The sequence below is a fragment of the Micromys minutus genome, assembly GCF_963924665.1.
Source record: "Micromys minutus genome assembly, chromosome: 1".
Classification (NCBI taxonomy): domain Eukaryota; kingdom Metazoa; phylum Chordata; class Mammalia; order Rodentia; family Muridae; genus Micromys; species Micromys minutus.
This window is the reverse complement of record NC_137969.1, coordinates 29735386-29741385: the sequence shown is the minus strand read 5'-3', so window position 1 is coordinate 29741385 and position 6000 is coordinate 29735386.

Genomic DNA, 6000 nt, shown 5'->3' with positions numbered 1-6000 from the left:
AGATGGTTGTGAGCCACCATGTGGTTGCTGGGAATTGAACTCAGGACCTCTGGAAGAGCAGTCAGTGCTCTAACCACCGAGCCATCTCACCAGTCCCCAAGTCTTATTTATTTATTTGTTTGTTTGTTTTTGGTAGTACTTCCTTACTTTCAGGAAACTTGAGATGTTGCCAGCTGCTCTTGCACACCCTGCTCACTACCATTTTTCCAAATGTCTTGTGTTGAAAATGGTGGTAGAGATCCAGCGCTGGGTGTTGGGTGCACCCACTGCTATGAGGTGTTCTAGAACATCTCAGCGGTCAGAGATAAACTTGCAAAATGTCCAGTCACCTGACTCCATCATCACCTACAACATGAACTGAGAGTAAACCCAACTTCTCTGAATCGCTTAAAGATTGAGGTTGCTGGCTTCCGTTTATAGCGTTTGCACGGCAGTAGCCCTAGCCTTACCACGGGCATTTCCAGTATTCAGAATATGATTTGGACTGGGCCCTCCCTCTCCATCACTGGGGAATGAACAGGACACATCCCAGTTTGTTTGCATGATAGGTGCTCATTGCTGCCTTTCAACCTTCAGGAAAGGCTTAATGGAATTGGGAAGCCAAGGGGCTCAGCCCGAGAGCCCCCAGACTTGCTTCTGTAGCTCATTCCCAGGGTTTGCCCTTTTGAAGGCTGTTAACCTTCTCACAGGAAAAGTGAAAACATCGTAATACCCCTCCCATGGGGGCTGAAGAGTTAGAGGCCTCATAGCAAACCTGTATTTGTTTTCTATTGCTGGGTTACAAATTACCACCTATTTAACAGCTCCAAACAACATCCACTTATTAGTTCACAGTTCTGGAAGCAGAGTTTTCAGCATTGCTTGCCTGAGTTCTTCGCTGAAAATGTGATTTGGGTTGAAAGCAAGGCATTGGCTGTCTTATACTGCTGTCTGTCTGTCCCCGCAGTTCCCAGGTACAATTCATTTCCTTATGGCCAAAAGTCTGAGGTCCCCAACGTTGTCTCCAGAGACTGATCTGTGGCTGTGCTCAGGTCCTGCCCATGGCCCTCCTGCTCAGCAATGAAAAGCGACCTTCTTCAATATCAAAATCCTTGTGCTGTCAGCTGAACAAGAATCTCTGCTTTTGAGCTGGAGAGATGGCTCAGCAGTTAAGAGCACTGACTGCTCTTCCAGAGGTCCTGAGTTCAAATCCCAGGAACCACATGGTGGCTCACAACCACCTGTAATGGGATCTGATGCCCTCTTCTGGTGTGTCTGAAGACAGTGACAGTGGACTCATATACATAAAATAAATTGAAAAAAAGAGTTTTGTTTTGTTTTTTAATCTCTGCTTTAGAAAGCCCCCTTGGGTTCACCAGAATTGTGTGTATGTGAGTGTGTATCTTGTGGGTATGTGCACGTGTATGTGTGGATGTCCACATACATTTATTCTTTTGTTTTCTTTGAGACAGTTTTACTATAACATCTCTGGCTATGTATCAGGCTAGCCTTCAGCTCACAGAGATCCACTTGCCTCCACATCCCAAGTGCTGGGGTTAGAGGCTGGGTATGTGTGTTTTGTTCTTGTGCAGGGGACAAACAGGTCAACACCAGGTGTCTTACTCTGTCACTCTCTACTTCATTTATCTATTTATTAATAGACAGGGTCTCTTACCAAGGCTGGAGCTAATTAATTGATAAGCTGAATAGTCAATGCTTGCCTCTACCGATTCAGGGTGGGGGAGGGGATCCTCTACAGAAGTGGACTTTGAACTCTGACTTGTATATAGAGACTGAAGACCCAAACTCTTGGGCAGCAGGCACTTTTCCCACACACACACACACACACACACACACACACACACACACTTAAAAATGAACCTTTAAAATTTAGAGTGCTTTAAATAAAAGAAATTAACAAAAGCTGTAGACTCTTCCTATGAAAAAGAACCAAAACCAAACCAATCAAACAAACAAACAAAAAAATCCCCCACCACTCTGGCATTTACAGATTTCTGAAGATTAAGCAGGCCAGAGACTATTGTGGTGAGCTATCTCAGCATATGCCCCCAGAGCTCGAAGATTCAGTGAAAACCTTCATTGATATTATTAACCAGCACATACCTATAACTAGCCAGTCTACATCTAGCAGGCTGGGTTTCTTGTCTAGTATATTTACTTTCATATTTTAAAATGTTTGTTGTATGTGTGTGGGTATTTTGTCTCTATGTGTCAGTGCACCATTTGTATGTACTGCCCTAGGAAGCCAAAATCCTCTGGAACTGGGGTTACTATAGTCATTAGCCTCCATGTGGGTCTGGGGACTCAAACTGGGTCCTCTGGCAGAGCAACCAGTGCTCTTAACATCTGAGCCCCTCTCTCCAGCCTGGTTTCATGTACTTTTTCTTCCCTGTGTGGTTCTCCTTACACTTATTGTTGCATTTTTGCAGTGCTGGGGTTGAACTTTGTACATACTAGTCAAGTACTGTACCACATCTCACTTAGCAGAAGAAAAGTTTCTATATAAAACGCCTACCAACCCTTTACTCATTACTCCCTTAACAATGTAGCCTAACCACCATTCCCATAGCATTTACGCCATATTCCTGATCATGAGTCATGTATCATACAAGAGCTGGGTAAGGGAGGCTCAGTGGTAGAGCTCTTACCTAGCTTTGTTTCAAGCCCAAGACATAATCCCCAGAGCAGCAAGTAGTAGGGCTGGCAAGATGGTTCAGGGGGTAAAGGCGTGTTGCCTGGCCCAACAACCCTAGCTCAAGCCTGAAATTCTATCAGGCAGGCTTCCTGAAGCTAACCAATTAGGCTATACTGGAATTCTACCTCCTCCGTGGTACTGGGGTCACATGTGCTTGTCACCACTCCCAGTTGTCACCTTTCGCAGATTGTTGTTGTTGTTGCTGGGTTTGTTTCTGATTTTATATTTTTGCTTTATGTGGATCCGGGTGATCAAACTCCAGACCTTGTAGCAGCCTCTCTGCAAACTGAGCCACCTCTGCAGCCTCCTTCAGACTCCAGCAGACTTCTGTTCGTTAGGTTTTTGTTTGTTTGTTTGTTTGTTGTTTTGTAAGACAGGGCCTCACCATACAGCCCTCGTTTGCCTGGAACTTGCTACCTAGACCAGATCACTCTTGAATTCACAAAGATTAGCCTGTCCTTGCCTCCCAGGTGCTAAGGTGTGGAAGGTGTGACCACACGTGGCTATCCTGGTGGATTTTTAACATACCATTTTGGCTGGACTGACATTCCTCAGGTCCCCTTCTTGGGTGGGACACAGAAAGACCAAGTGCGGAATTCGGAGGGCAGAGGTGAAACCACTGCCCTGTGTGGTGCTCACCTGGCACCTCTGACCTACTAGCTCTTTTTGTTGATTGGAAGCTGTAGGCCCTCCGCAGCTGCTCTGCTTTCCCTGTGTATGGCCCTGGCTCCCCAACCCCCAGACCACGAGAGTGTGTGTAGCTTTGTGGGAAGGAATCCTGCTTCTTCAAGATACCCACACATCCCTCTCTGGTCTCTTGGGGCTTTCCGTAGGTTCCAGCGTATTCTTGCTGTTTCCCATTTGAATTCCCCTTCTCTTCCTCCTGTGGACTGAAGCTCTCACTGAAGGGTGACAGCCTTCCAGAAAATACTTATGCGGCTCCCACAACCATGAGTCCAATTCTGTGACCTCAGGATTCTGCCTCCTGCTACTGAGCCTGAGGAAGCTGAACCCCTGGAAGAGTGGGGGTGGGAGCTGAACTGCCCGAGGGGTCTGCAACAGCTGGCAGGGTAGGGCAGATTTCCCCTTCAAAGCTGAACTCTGGATGTGGTGGTTACCCGCGGTCCACCTTGTACAACTGGGCGTCCCAGCTACACTCCTGGGAATGTATCCCCTGCCAGGGCAGGAGGCTGCAGATGACAGGCATCATACCCAAGAGGATTTTAGGAGTTTCTTTCCTGATTATCAGCCATGATCCACAGACCCTGTCTGTCTGGCCTCAGTTTCCTTCCTGGTGCACTAACCGGGTTCAGTCATTCAGTTGGCGTCTACCTTTCTAGGACTGATACAAATGACAGAGACACTGGGATCATTAGTCTGAAAATCACGGTGTTTCTCAGCCTTCCTAACACCGGGACCTTTTAATAGTTCCTCATGTTGTGGTGACCCCCAATCATAAAATTATTTCATCGTTACTTCATAATTGCGTTTTTTGCTACTGCTATAAACTGTAATGTAAATATGATATGCAGCCTCTGTGGGGTCTCCACATACAAGTTGAGAACTGCAGCCCTAGAGTCTAGACTATGCAAGTGCCTCTCCCTTAGTTCGCACAGCATCACTGGGATAAGCAGAGCTCCTGTCCCGGTTTCATAAAGACACACTAAGCTCAGGATCTGTGGCTGGAGGAAGTCCGTCCTCCCGGGAAGGGTCTAGATCATGATTATAAGAGTTGGGGCATCTTGGACATAGGGTTTACCGTTTCAGGTTATGTGAGCTTGAGCAAGGCACTTACCCTTCCTGTGCACACTGATGTCGATCACCACAGAATGCGCAGTGCATCTTTGTGGCTTGAGTTTGGACCATGATGTCCACTTCACTCCACAGCCTGCTCAGTCTTCCCTGTGGGAAGCAGGATACCTCGTCTGGGATTTCGTGACAAGCTCAGGTCTCCCCCTGGAAGAGCCACACAAAGGCCTGCCAACTGGCTGCAAAGCGGCCTGCCCAACCTGCAGGAGTTCTCCCTTGTCCTGGCCAGCAGCCTCTGCCACTGTCCTGGCCTCGAGGCAGCCAAGTTTCTTCCTGTTTGTTCCCTCAGGTCCTCACAGCTTCCTCTGTAAGGCCTGAAGGAGCCCATTTCTCTTGGTCCCCTGGAACTGTGCTATACTCAGGGCTTCAGGAACTGCCGTCTGCCCCGGGTATCCCGTGGGACTGAGCGGTTACTAGCAAACACCTACTAGCCATGTTAGTTTGGAACCTTCTGAAATTAGCTGAAATGGCTGCTTTCTTTCTCACCTTTCCTTCATCGGCCAATGCTATGTGCCAAGGTCAGATGCTTCCACACTCGATCCTCCTGAAGTCACAGAGACAGGGTTTTATTTTTCCCCCCACAACACAGGGAGGGTTTCTTTGTGTAGTCCTGGTTGTCCTGAAACTTGCTCTCTAGATTAGACTAACCTCAAACCCAGAGATCCACCTGCCCCTGTCTCCAGGATTTGAGTACAGAACTCTGTGTCTCCACGGGCACTGCCCACTTCTCTGAGGAAGGGCACCATTCACACCAGGCCCTGGGGTGGCTGTCACTGCTGCTGCTTCTGCTTCCTGTGTTGGTTGGAGATGTTCTGATGAAGAAGATTGGATTTGCCCCAGGGAAATCGATGCCCCTAGTCAGCAGGAAGTAGCCTAAAGAACCCAAACCCCTTACCCCTCTTACCTTTCTTCTCCTGCCTAGTGTTGGGGGGCTGGAAGGGACTGTGGTGCAATAAGGGTTGTAAGATAATAGACCCCAATAAATGGACCAAAAAGTATGCCTGCGCCCCAGTCCCTCTGTCTGAAGTAAGCCTGAAATGTCCTAGAATTTTGCCATTTTGTTTTCTTCCCTTCAGTGCTAGGGGACACAGGGCCTCACAAAGACTCAGCAGGTGCTCTGTCAACGAGCTCCACCCCCATCATCCATGCTCACAGTTGGTTAATATATGCGGCTTCTGTGCTTGACCCTGGGTCCCATAGGCCTCCCAGGATGCCTCCCAGACAATAAAGTCAAAGCACTTCAGGGATGAGGGCTGTCTGAAAAGGCATCTCTATGTAAGCCTTGTCCTGAGGTGCGGAACATCATGTAGACCAAGGTTTCAATTAATAGCTGTGTGACTTGGATAAGCCTCTGGGCCTCAGGTCATGCATGCTACCCAGAAGTTGCTGTGATGAATGTGAGCAGGGAAGTGACTCTTATGCAAGCCTGACACCTAGTGGCTGTTAGGTGCATAGTGCGTACGGAATCGCTGAGTCAGCTAGGTACTTGGCTGTTT